The 13,080-nt window shown below is 52.0% G+C and overlaps 1 long non-coding RNA gene across 1 annotated transcript; it reads left to right on the forward strand.

Moving 5' to 3' along the window:
- Positions 1 to 3,312: 3,312 nt before the first annotated feature.
- On the forward strand, positions 3,313 to 6,097 carry LOC149332458 (uncharacterized). The gene is made up of 2 exons (XR_016285219.1): positions 3,313 to 4,612; positions 5,455 to 6,097. It is a non-coding gene; the product is annotated as an uncharacterized LOC149332458 (long non-coding RNA).
- The last annotated feature ends 6,983 nt before the right edge of the window (positions 6,098 to 13,080 follow it).

The following is a 13,080-nucleotide window of genomic DNA, read 5'->3' on the forward strand; positions in this document are numbered from 1 at the left end:
TCTAAAATAGACCCGGGAGAACGGACATTCAATTACGTCCGATCATTCCTATCCGAGCGGACCGCAGAGCTTGTGTTAGGTGGCCTCAAATCGGAGCCCATTCCTCTTGGCAGCCGAGGCACGCCACAAGGCTCGGTGCTCTCGCCTTTCCTCTTTAACCTTGCACTTATTACACTACCCCCCAAACTTGCCGCCTTGCCGGGGCTGCGGCACACCCTATACGCGGACGACATCACCCTGTGGGTAACCACTGGGAATGACGGCCAAATACAGGATACCCTGCAGCAGGCAGTTGACATAATTGAAACTTACGCGTCGGGAGCGGGTCTTGAATGCTCGCACTCGAAATCGGAACTGCTGGTTCTTAGAACCAAACCACGCGGTAGAAACGCAAACCTGACCCCACCGACCCCTCTCAATGTATATGTGCAAGGACTTCCGGTCAAGGAGGTCCAAACCATACGCATACTCGGCATGTACATACAGAACAATCGCAAAAACACCGAAACAATCAACAGACTCACTGCCACGGTCAATCAGACTGTGCGGCTAATCAGACGGATCTCCAGCAAAAAACGAGGCATGAAAGAGAAAGATCTATGTCGACTTGTGCAGGCTTTCGTGCTGAGCAGGATCGTCTACTCCCTCCCTTACCTGCAACTGCAGCTGGCGGAAAGAAACAAGGTCGAAGCTACAATCCGGCAGGCCTACAAGGCGGCCCTTGGGCTCCCGCACAGTACATCCACGGAGAGGTTGCTGGCCCTTGGGGTTCACAATACTCTCTCGGAGTTGTGCGAGGCGCACCTCGTTTCACAGCTCGGACGACTCACTCGTACGAGCGCGGGAAGGGCCCTCCTATACAGACTAAAGATGTGCGAACAGCTCCCAGAGAGAGACTCGAAAACGCAGTTACCCACGCACATCAAGAAAGCTCTTTTGATCAAACCCCTACCCAAGAACATGCACCCCACGCACCACGAAGGCCGACGAACAGCGAGGGCTCGCGCACTACACACCAAATACAGCCGACACGACAACGTGGCGTACGTGGACGCAGCGGAATACCGACAAACCCCGAGAAAAGCGTTTGCAGTGGTCGCGGTGAACGGGAACGGCGCCCCGTGGGCGGCCGCGTCGATAGAAACCACCTCCTCCGAGACAGCGGAGGAAGCGGCAATAGCCTTAGCTATAGCGAACACGCGTGCTGATATTATATTCAGCGACTCCAAAACAGCCATTCGCAATTTCGCGAGGGGCCGTATCACATCTACCTCACTCCGCATCCTTCAAAACACCCGCCTTCCGATTAGAGAAGTTGAATTGATCTGGGTCCCGGCCCACTCGTCTAATCCGGGGAACGAGGCGGCTCACGCGCAAGCCCGAGGTTTCGTCGACCGGGCAGTGAGCGCGCCCTCCGACCCGAATTTCACGAGGGACGGGTTAATCTCATTTCATGACATCACCCATCACTTTAGGCTGGAGAGGCGCGCATATCCCCCTCCCCACAAGTCGTTAACAAAAGCGCAAGAAGTCACCTGGCGCCGTCTTCAAACACGCTCCCTTCTCAATCCGGCTCTGCTTGCCCTCATGTACCCTGGCCAGTACGATCCAAACTGCCATAAATGTGGTGAAAGGGCCACCTACGACCACATTCTGTGGAATTGCGCAGATGATCCGCCTCCGGCGGAGTTGATACAGCTCCCTTCTCCCGAGCGGTGGGAGGCCGTGCTGGTCAGCTCGGACCCCAAGATCCAAGTGCGGGCAATCGAGCGGGCCAACGAGGTCGCCGCTAGCCATGGGCTAGCGGCCATCTAGTACGTGCCTCCGCAACCTACTCTCGACGCAATAAATGTTTTACAATCCAATCCAATCCACCGAGATGACAGAGAATTACTGCGCCCTTTCCTTTCCTCAAAAAAGCGTTGCGTTCAAAGGGCAACGCATCGCGCCGAACGGGTGGTGGCGTTCCGTGGACTCCCTGGCAGCGCTACAACACGCTGTCGCGTTCCACTCCTAAAGGCAAAGATTAAGCGTCATTAATTGGCAGTTAATTAATGCACCAACAAAATGTGAAGTCAACAATCGCGTAGCAGAATTCAGCACTCAGGCTTTCGCCTTTCACCACTTTAGCCGCTAAAGTTCCTCGTAATTTTTTCTCCCCGCCGCTGCGTATACGAAATAGACGTCACAAACTCGCCGATAAGGCGCTGCTCCCCGAGATCAGCAGGCATCACTCGTTGTCTTACAGCTGGGTTGACGTCCTGTTCCTCTTCGGCAAAAAAGCAGTCTTGGCTCAAATTTCATGGGGACCACGATTACAGCTTTGCTGTCCGCACCAAGCTCTTCGGCTGAATGTAAGGCCATGGCCTGACTGTGGTACCTCGCAGCTGAAGGGCGGGGGGCAGACAGAGCGCGTTTTCGCGTGAATCGAGTGTTTTGTAGCGTGAGCTACACTAGCCGAGGTTGAGCAGTTTCGCGTGGCTCCTGGAGAGCCGTGGTGCGCACGCGCGAGGAGCAATAAGTGACGTGAACACAATGAACGCCGGCGGCCTATGGCTTCAGCGCCGCGTTTCTGGCACAACCTTGTCAATACCCGAAGCCCACATCTCTCCCTCATCACCCCACGTTCCTATAAGCACGGTCGTGGCGTCCACTGACCCACGGAGCCATTATGCGAACTCCCTTTCCTTAAAATGATCGGAGTGTAAAACGTTGTCAACGCCAACGCCAATGGTAGATTGGTAGATTGGTTTTTAAGGAAAGGAAATGGCGCAGTATCTGTCTCACATATATCGGCGGACACCTGAACCGCGCCGTAAGAGAAGGGAAGAAGGTGGGAGTGAACGAAGATAGAGAGAAAGAGGTGTCGTAGTGGAGGTTTCCGGAATAATTTCGACCACCTGGGGATATTTAACGTGCACTGACATCGCACAGTTTCGCCTCCATCGAAACGCGGCCGCCGCGGTCGGGTTCGAACCCGGGTACTCCGGCTCGGTAGACGAGCGCCTTACCACTGAGCCACCGCGGCGGGTCCAACGCCCATGAACACAACGAACGATATAAGCGTGAAGTGAGGGCGAGGTGTCCACATCTCGGTGGACACCTGAACCAGAGGGGAGGCGCATGACTGCCCTCATGAAACAGTGGACACCTCAACCGTGCTTTAAGCTAAGTGGCGGTAGTGAGAGGTGTGCGCTGCATGCGTTGGCATTGACAACGTTGTGCCAGAAACGCGGCGCTGAAGCCATAGGCCGTCGGCCAACGCCGATGAACACAACGAACGCCGACGGCCTATGGCTTCAGCGCCGCGTTTCTGGCACAACGTTGTCAATGCCAACGCATGCAGCGGACACCTGTCACTACCGCCACTTGCTAAACTCAGGTGAGCAGTTGGAGTGGATTAGTCTCTGGGTCCACCCCCCATCCCTCCCCCACCGAATCCGCCCTACAGCGGCAGGTAGAGGAACTCAGGCGCCAAAACCAAATTCTCGCCCATAAAATTTAAGAAATAGAAGCTAAGCAGGCCGGGCAGTCCGAGCCCATGCAGAACGCTGAGCCCGAGGATAGCGATGACGATCCTCGGTATCATCTTGTCTGACTAGCGTCTCGCGGCGAACCGCGAACACGGTGGTCGATTCGGCCCCCGTGGACGCTGGCCGCTTCGAGGCCCTGGAGCGTAGAGCCGAGCAGTTGGAGGAGCGGGTGGCAGCACTCCGGAGCCAAATTATGATTGCGGTCCGCGAATCCTTTCAGGACATGTTCAGGTCCACATTTGCTGAAATGCTTCCAGACATTGCGGCCCAGGTGACTGACTTTCAAATAAAAAATACTCTCTCCTGCGACTCCCCTCAGCTAAAACGTAAAATAGCTCCTCGACAGGCAGCGGAAGAAAGCGGTTACGGCCCGATAGCCGCGGCGTTGATGCAGCCCCTACCTGGGGCTGCGCCGCGGCCGCCGGACCGAGTGGCTACCCAGCACCGTAATAATAAAAACATCAATATGGCTGGCAAACCTTCTCATAAAGCTAAAAAATTAGACCAATTCGAAATCATTCAATGGAACTGCAGGGGTTTCAGAGCCTGCAAAAAACGGTCACATCTCCAGCTCTACCTGCAGTGCCTCGGTGACATGCCGGCGCTTCTTGCTTTGCAAGAGCCCGGCAGTGATGCTAAATTCTCTGGGTATAGCCAATACCTCCTAGAAAGACTTCAGGCCTGCGCGCTCCCAAATGTCACGTGAGCAACGTCATTTCCGGTAGGCGATCGCCTCTTCGAGGGTCGGGAGGCGCGCGCGCACGAAACGAACCGACGAACCCCGCAGTCGGCGCGCGCGGACCAGCGGCAGCAAGCCTGCCGTTGCGTGCATCGTTCTGGCGTTCTGTGTTTCTGCACTGGGTGCGCGTTCCTGCGCATTATCGGCGCGCGTGGTGGTTGTGAAGGAGTGAAGTGCGGCTATCAGCATGCCTTACAAGTGCTGTGTGCCGAAATGCCGGGGAAACTACGACGAAGACTCGAAAATTCAAGTCTGCTCATTTCCGAAGGACGATGCCCAGCGGAACAAGTGGCTGCGTGCAATACCACGCAAGGATTACCAAGTTACAGCTTCTTCAAGGGTAAGAACTGCTTTAATTAGCTTGTTGTGTACCTTCATGCCCGCTTTTACGCTTCGCAAAGTTCACTGTCAGTGCGACCATATTGAGCGTTGGGCCTAGAATCCGTTGTGCCGCATAGATGGACGAGGCGACTCTCAGAATGCTTCCTATGGCTGACAAGCGAAATTCTTTCGTGTTCATATTAAGGCGAAAGCCTTTAATGCCTCATACTGTCGTTAGCAGACGCGTCGGCAGCCGTGTCGACAGACGCGTCGGCAGGAGTGTCGACAGACGCGTCGGCAGGAATGCCGACAGACGCGTCGGCAGCCGTGTCGACAGACGCGTCGGCAGGAATGTCGACAGACGCGCCGGCAGCCGTGTCGACAGATGCGTCGGCAGGAATGTCGACAGACGCGTCGGCAGCCGTGTCGACAGACGCGTCGGCAGGAGTGTCGACAGACGCGTCGGCAGCCGTGTCGACAGATGCGTCGGCAGGAGTGTCGACAGACGCGTCGGCAGCCGTGTCGACAGACGCGTCGGCAGCCGTGTCGACAGACGCGTCGGCAGGAGTGTCGACAGACGCGTCGGCAAGAGTGTCGACAGACGCGTGCACGTTAAAGAACCGTAGATAGTCGAAATTATCCGGAGTCCCACTACGGCGTCTCTCATAGCCTGAGCTGCTTTGGACGTTAAACACCAAATACCATGTGTTTTCTGCGAAAAGTGTTCGTTCAGCCTGTGCTTGCATCAGGAAAGAATCTGCCAATACCAAAAAAAAACTACCTTGAGCACGTATACATAATGTCTTTCGGAGACACTGTGATATCTTTTTGTGGTACAGTCCCCTGCTTTCGTTTTTGCAGGTCTGTGCGCTGCACTTCTGTGAGAGCTTTATTAAAAAAAAACAGTCTATCATGACCCAAGGACTGGAAAGGTTATCGAGACCACTTTGCCGGTGCCACGACTGGACCCTAGCGCTGTGCCTTCAATATTCAAGGATTGCCCATCGTACCTGTCCACACCACAGTGTTCCAAAACAAGAGAGGAGCATGTGCTTGTTTGTATGTGGAGTGTTTATTGCTTTGATTTGTTCTCGCAGTGCCATATTATGGGAAGTAACCAAGTTCCTCATTCTAGTCGATTGCAATTGTTTTTCATCATATATGTTTTGTGCTTAACCGTATGTTGCTAAAAGTTTTATGTTATTTTGGACTGCGAACCATGACTGCCTTCGTTTCCTTGATGTTTGTTGCAGTGACCTGTTCTACTGTATGTGACATGGTCTAAGTCTTAAGTGTGACCATGAGTACAATTTATGTTTTCATATTTAAAGGGTATGTTTGTTTTACAAATCTGTGGATTACTACCTGGCAGTTCAATTTTGTTACCTTGATGCTTCATTTGTTCTGTTTACTGTATGTATATTGTATTGTCTTGCATTTATTATAGCGCCTTTCCATGCCCATGACCAATAAACCGAAATTTGTCTTTTGGTTGCCAACTAAATTTTGCCTCATTCTTGAATTATCAGCAAACAATAAATTCCCCATGGGAGCAGTAATTGTAGAACGCTGCAATAGGCACCATTACACAGTTTGCATGAAGGTGACGATCGAGTTGCTGTTGCCTCCATCATCCCGAATTCACGTGACGCACGCCGCTGAAGCCGAAGCCAGCGAAGCGAAACAACTTCACTGCAGAATTCTCGCGTTTTCTATCAGTTATTCACTCACCTAGAGTACTTTGTCAATCTTACTTCTCTAAAGAGTGCACTGCAGCTGACCAGGCCCCTAGTTATTTCACAGCAGGCTCTTCCTTTCTTTATAAATGAGCGCACGCCTATCTTTTTGTACGCTTGTAAAGCGGTCGCACTCGCGCTTAATACAGCGGTTGATAGAGAGCGACTAAACCATCCTAAAAAAGCGACACCAAGCGCGGCGGAGGAAGCGAGCGACGCGGCCATCCGCCTACTGGATGTGACGTCACTCGCGCAGCGCGCAGGCCTCAAGTATAGCTCGTTTCATGGGGGAGGGGGGGGGGGGGGGGGGGCTCGACCTGCATCCTAGTGCATAAAGCATACATCGCGATTAAAGATCCCATTGGTCCTTGCTGCCTCCTCGGCCCGCTCAACCAGCGCAAGCTGATCTTGCGGGTCGGAGCTGGACAGAAGCTCCTCCCACTGCTCGACTGACGGGTTTGTAACTTTTTCAAATTTCAAATATTTATTCCAACATTACACCATACAGATATAATGTCGAGGATGGCAGGCAAAAAGCCTCCTGGAGGCTTGACCGGTCCTGCATCCTGGTGTACACTTGGCAGAGCGGCGGTGGCAGTCAGCTCATCAGAACACAAGAAGTGAATAAAGAAAGCCCAAAACAAAACATAGAAACATTCACAAATATGTATGAAGGAGAGACAGAGGTATTAAAGAAATAATAAAGACAAAAATATATTACATTTTATGCAGTATAGGAACGCATGAAGGCTTTAAAGTTTGACGGGTTCATGCTTAGAATGTCGATGCCCATTTCAATTAGGGAATTTAACAACCTTGGTAAATTATTCTCAAGCATCTGTTTGCTATAATTAGTTCTGTATCTCGAAACATTCCATATTTCTGTGCGGCGTGTAGTGTAGGCAGGTACATTCTGATGCAGGTTCGCGATTTTCACTAACGTAAAATTATGTTTCCTGCTGCTATAGTAAAAATCCCGCAGAAGTCTGTATGTGTAAATGTCGTGAATCTTTCTTATGTTATACTTCTCGAAGAGTGGTTCAGTGTGTTCCGTAAAGAATACATTGGCAATAATACGTAGAGCCCTTTTCTGCATGATTAATATATTATTAAGATTTGATTGTGTCGTTGTACCCCATACTAAATGACCATAATTAATGTGCGAGGCAAACAAGGCATTATACAGAAGTATTTTAACAAAAGTAGGAAAAATGTGTCGATTGCGACTTAGCATACCAACCGTACTGCTTAGCTTCTTGAGGACTGAATCTGCATGCTCGTCCCATTGTAGGCTGCTGGAGAAGGTTACACCAAGAATTTTAATTGCATAGACTCGAACAGTATATTATGGTACTGTGAGATTTATTTTCCTCGAGTTCGGAAAATTACTGCTTTTGTTACTTTGGGCTCTATCGGGCTCGCCCGACAGCCCCATGTGGAGTGGTAGAGGGTGGCTATCTCTCCGCACCACACGCATTCTGGAGTGCATTGCGTAGGCCAAATCTTACTGTATATGTAGCGACTTGGGTAAGAGTTTGTTTGTAGCCGTCTCCATATAGTCGCCTGATCCTGTACCTAGGAATACCACCTGTTGCTCAAGACCCCAACCCCTAAACCCCGTCCCATTTTGCGGAATAAAGTTTTGTACTACTACTCAGGTCGATCTCGATCAGGAGACTGAGCAGGCATACACAACGGTGAGGGTTCTGCCTCTCAGGCGCCGCGACCCGTCAAAAATTCAGGAGGGCGCTTTGTTGACCTAAAGTGCGGTGAATCGGTCAACAAAGAATTCAGGAGGGCGCTTTGTTGACTTAAAGTGCGGTGAATCGGAAGCCTTAAGCGCGGTGGTGCTGCTTGTGTCACTGATGTGTGGTTAAGATATTAAGCTCCGCCTCTAAGAGTGGAACGCTACAGCGTCTTGCAACGCTGCCAAGGAGTCCACAGAACGCCATCGCCCGTTCGGCTGTACGCCTTGCTCGTCCGTAAATTGTTTTTTGAGGAAAGGAAATGTATCTGTCTCGCATATCTCGGTGGACACCTGAACCTCGCCGTAACGGGAAGAGAGGAAGATGGGAGTTAACGAAGACACTCATCAGGCCGCTCCCGAGGAATATGCACCCGTCCCACCATGAGCAGCGCCGCAGAGCCCGTGCGAAGGCACTCCATCGAGCTGTTGAGAACGGGGCCACACACCCACCGCTGGAACCAGTGTTAAAGATGGGGCTTCTATCCCACCGCTGGAACCAGTGTTGAAGACGGAGGGGTCCTGGAGATGACTAACTCGTTTAGCCCCGCAGGTACCGGCTCCGAATGACGATGTCGGACTGCGTTATCGAGGAAACTGTACAGAAGGGTTTATTCTACATATTTACAGATGAGAATCGACTCGAATGCGAATGCAATGCTCCGATCACACAACAACATCCCGTTAAATACGGTTCGCGTTCCCCAAATCCCTGACTAGGGAACTTAGGTCGAATAACGCTGTCCAATCGGATGGGCCATTGATGACGCTGGCGGTACCACCCCCGGCACGGGGCGGTGCTGAAGCTCTCTCGCTCTCTCACAGCTTGGGGGATCAGAAGGGGAAGACAGTCATCAAACACAGATGCGTCACCTTGACCACTGCCGCAAGTGTTCTGTGCGTTGCCTCCGTGGGAAAGCAGAATCCCGCAGTCTCCTCGCAGGTGGTTTAACCTTCTCGAACTCCCCCGCCGGATGGCCGAAGCACGAGACCCCTTCGACACAGCGTCTTTCAATTAGCAGCCTCGCTCAGCGTGACCTTGCGTAGCATCATCCCGTTCGGTGAGCCGAAGGCCGACTCGGCCAACGTATACCGCTGTATACAGCTGCTTCTTGTGCATCTCTGCTTCCAGCGTTGTTGCTGCTGTCACAAGTTCTCGCCGCATCTCTGCCTAACGACGACACTCGTCTGACAGTAATTTCTCCCAGGCCCGTGGGAGACAGCGTCCTTCGATCGGTTAGGAGGTTCGGTGATTTGGAGTGGAACAACCCCGTCCGTCGTCGTCAATGCTTCTGCCGTCGGCGCCAGGCCTCGTCATATCCCTTGCTTTGCGATGAGACACACCCGGCTCTCAGGACCACGTTGTCCACTCTTAACAGCTCGTCCGCGGCCCGAAAAATCTCGAATGGCCAGCGTTCACGACCGCTGGGCAGGAAGAGATGAGGCCGGAGTCGGGTGGAAGGGCTGGTTTCCAGAAATGGCATCCAAGCTCGAACATTCAACAAAGAATGGCATCAGTGGACTGTTCCACGAGACAGGGCACTGACCCACAAGCAAGCGCTCGGAATTTGCCAAAGACCCACCAGGCTTCCCACAATGACAATAAATGTTTACTAAAACATTACTGAATTTTGGCGTAATTTTGGTGCCAAGAAAGCGCAAAATATCCCCTTTGAAATCGCCAAAGACGGACTGCTTGGACCAAGGTTAAGAACAAAACCCCACACACAGTAGGTAGTCCCACCAAGTACTCCTGTCTGCAACAATCGGCTGAATCCATCAGCATTTCCGTGCGGTTTTCCGTTCCTGAAACGCATCGAGAAATAGTTTTTGGAGAGCAGGACTCCGTCTAAGCAAGCGACCATCTTTGGGGGGGGACAAAACTGTCATAAGCACGTTTGAGACGATGGTCAGTCTCAAATATGAACTTTGCGCCGTTCAAGTAGCTCTGGTAACCCGACAACATCGGTGCCGTCTAAACCAAACGCGCGCTCTTTGTCTGAAGCGCTGAACGCTTCTTCTCTACAGGTCAGCCTGCGGCTGACGTACTGAACATGGTGCTCTTCGTGGCCGTCGCCAACTTGACCTAAAATAGCACCCAGTCCTCATCACTGGCGTCACACTGAACTTCTTTACTGTAGTAAGTGGTCCGAAGCAAAGGTCTGGACCCGAGCGCATCTCTCAGGCTCCTTAAAGAGTTCTCTCTTAGGTCATCTCAGTATACGTCAGTGGGGCTCCCTTTCGTCAAGGGATCAACGCTCCGTATACGCGACTCTAAGCGTAGTTCTACTCGAGCTGCACTCCTGTGAGTGCCGTTATCTCTTGGTAGCATGTGAAATCGACACCTGTGATTTCTAACTCAGTGACGCCCTATCCTTTCTAAGGTAAGGAAAAAAAACAGTAACCTCCAATTAACTTGTTTTAACTCAAAAGTAGCCTTTCCTCTGCCTGATTTCATAAACACACCCAGAAAAAAAAGAGGAATAAAAAAAAACGAAACAGCTACTTCGAGTCGCCACGCGGGGGGGAAAGCTGACTCCCCGCCGCCGAGTTGAAAGGATTAGTCTTTCAGACGCGCCCGCCGCGGTCGCGCTTTGACTGATTGTACGGCGGTCAACTCGTGACAAAAGGCTGCAGAAAAAAACGATCCCCGACTCTTACTGTCGTTTCCGCGCCCCCTCGAGGCTCTCCGAAAACCTTGGTCGTGCCTACAATGTCGACAACTGACTCTGGCTCTGGACAACGAGCAGTGACCAGCGCGAGAAGGTGCCTCTTTCTCTCGCCCCAAGCAGGAAGCTCGGCTACTCATTCGCCATGCGCGCTTCTTAGAATGCGGGGCCAAAAGTGAAGGACGATTCCTTCTCAAGTGCGCCCGCCGAACACGCCTGCATGTGTCGTCTCTGTTCGACGCCTGTGTTCTCATGCGCTTAGTACCGCGCAACCTTGCGCTTTCTGATCTCTTGGGCCGCTTTGCTTTTTTTCTAACTGGCTTTTTGTCCGGACGGCGCGGTCTAGTCTTTCTTGCAGGCCGATGCCCCTTTATGCACTTCGCGCCAGTTTTGCTTGGAAGACGCGCTCTTCCCTTTTCATTACTGCAGTCAGCCTTCGAACGAGATGCCCGTGTCGCCAGATCGTTAACTGCAGTTGCAAGTCTGCGAGGCGCAACGCGGGAAGGCCTCGCCTTTCCTTTCACCGCATTTCTTTCTTTCGCCCCTGTCTGCGCAACCAAATTTAGGGCTTTGAATTTGATCCGTTTCCTCTTGGTTCTTGCCCTTTTCCTTTTTCTGCGCCTAGACTGTGCCGCGTGCGTCTCCTGATCGCAACTAGCTCTCTCTAGTTTCTCAGTCGCACCTCGGAAATTGTCTTGAAATTCCAAACTGGCCTCTGTGCCTTCGCAGCACAGTGCCAGCTCCACGCAGCTGACAGACGGACTTGAAACTGCGCCTGAGATCCCCAGCTCATTCCTTTGGGGTTTGTCCTCTCCAGCTTGTCTGTCGCTTTGCGCTCCATTCTCTGCATTGCAGTGCTCAGCTACAACTGAGCCCGCCTGGCTGTCGCTCTGCGCGCCATTCTCTACTCTGCAGTGCTCAGCTACAACTGAGCCCGCCTGGCTGTCGCTCTGCGCGCCATTCTCTCTACTGCAGTGCTCAGCCACAACTGAGCCCGCCTGGCTGTCGCTCTGCGCGCCATTCTCTCTACTGCGGTCGTTACTCTCAAAGGGGGTTTCCGCTGTTTCTACCTCGAAACCTTTTCCGATATTAAAATCCCCCTTTTCGCGGTCCTGCCGGTTTGACGCCTGTATCAACTCTACTGAAAGGGTCGCGCTCGTAACAGTCCCGACAAAGCTGTCCATTGCCACTCCTTCCTCACTTGGAGGAGAATCCTCGCACTCGTGTAGTTTAGACGCTATCTCGGAATGCTCTCTCTTAGCATTACGTCCAACTTCTCCGGACACGGTCTCGGATTCTACGGCTTTCCTTGGACTACCGTACCAGTTGCACACGTTCTCTGCCACTTCCCTCGTGGTGTCGCGATTTACCAACTCGGCTACGGTCACAGACTTTGCGGGTCTTGCCTGCGGACCTATTTCATAAGCATCGCTTGCTCTTTCAGGAGTTCCGGCTCTCACACTACCGCCCTTTCTTCGTATTTCGTTTTGAACTTCTAATATCTTTAGTTTCGTTGTTTCAATTTCAACCTTCCACTGTTGCCGTTGCCGTTCCTTCTCTTTTTCCCACTCCCGATCAGTTTCCTCTTTACGCGCTTTTTTCTCTGTGCGCGCTTTTTCCTCCTGTTCGGCTTTTTCTTTACGGGCTTTTTCCTTCTGTTCGGCTTTTGTTTTTTCTTTACGGGCTTTTTCCTCCTGTATCAAGTTCCATGTAACTTCTAGGTGATCGTTATCCTTGACGTGTTTAAGAATGATTTCGCCCAGTTCAATTTTGGTTACTTTGTTCTGAACTTCCACTGACAGTTCCTCGCATATCAACAGCAAGTCCGACTTCAACAATCTCATTAGGTCCATTGTGACGCTTTCTCCGCTTTGGCTCTGCTAACTCCAAAAAAAATGCCTTGAGAATAACCCTTCTCAAATGACAAACCCTTGATTCCCAGTCAAGATTTTTCTCTGAATCTAAAGCCTGGCGAATCCCATAGCAAAAGCCAAAACGCTCACCCGTGGAGAAAGCACGATGTCGCACGGTCCATCCCAGCTGCTGCCAACCAGTGTTAGGAACGGGGCCTAAAATCCCACCGCTGCCACCAGTGTTGAGAACGGGGCCACACACCCACCGCTGGAACCAGTGTTAAAGATGGGGCTTCTATCCCACCGCTGGAACCAGTGTTGAAGACGGAGGGGTCCTGGAGATGACTAACTCGTTTAGCCCCGCAGGTACCGGCTCCGAATGACGATGTCGGACTGCGTTATCGAGGAAACTGTACAGAAGGGTTTATTCTACATATTTACAGATGAGAATCGACTCGAATGCGAATGCAATGCTCCGATCACAC

The sequence above is a fragment of the Amblyomma mixtum genome, chromosome 8, assembly GCF_055824585.1.
Source record: "Amblyomma mixtum isolate Tamu chromosome 8, ASM5582458v1, whole genome shotgun sequence".
NCBI classification, from domain to species: Eukaryota; Metazoa; Arthropoda; class Arachnida; order Ixodida; family Ixodidae; genus Amblyomma; species Amblyomma mixtum.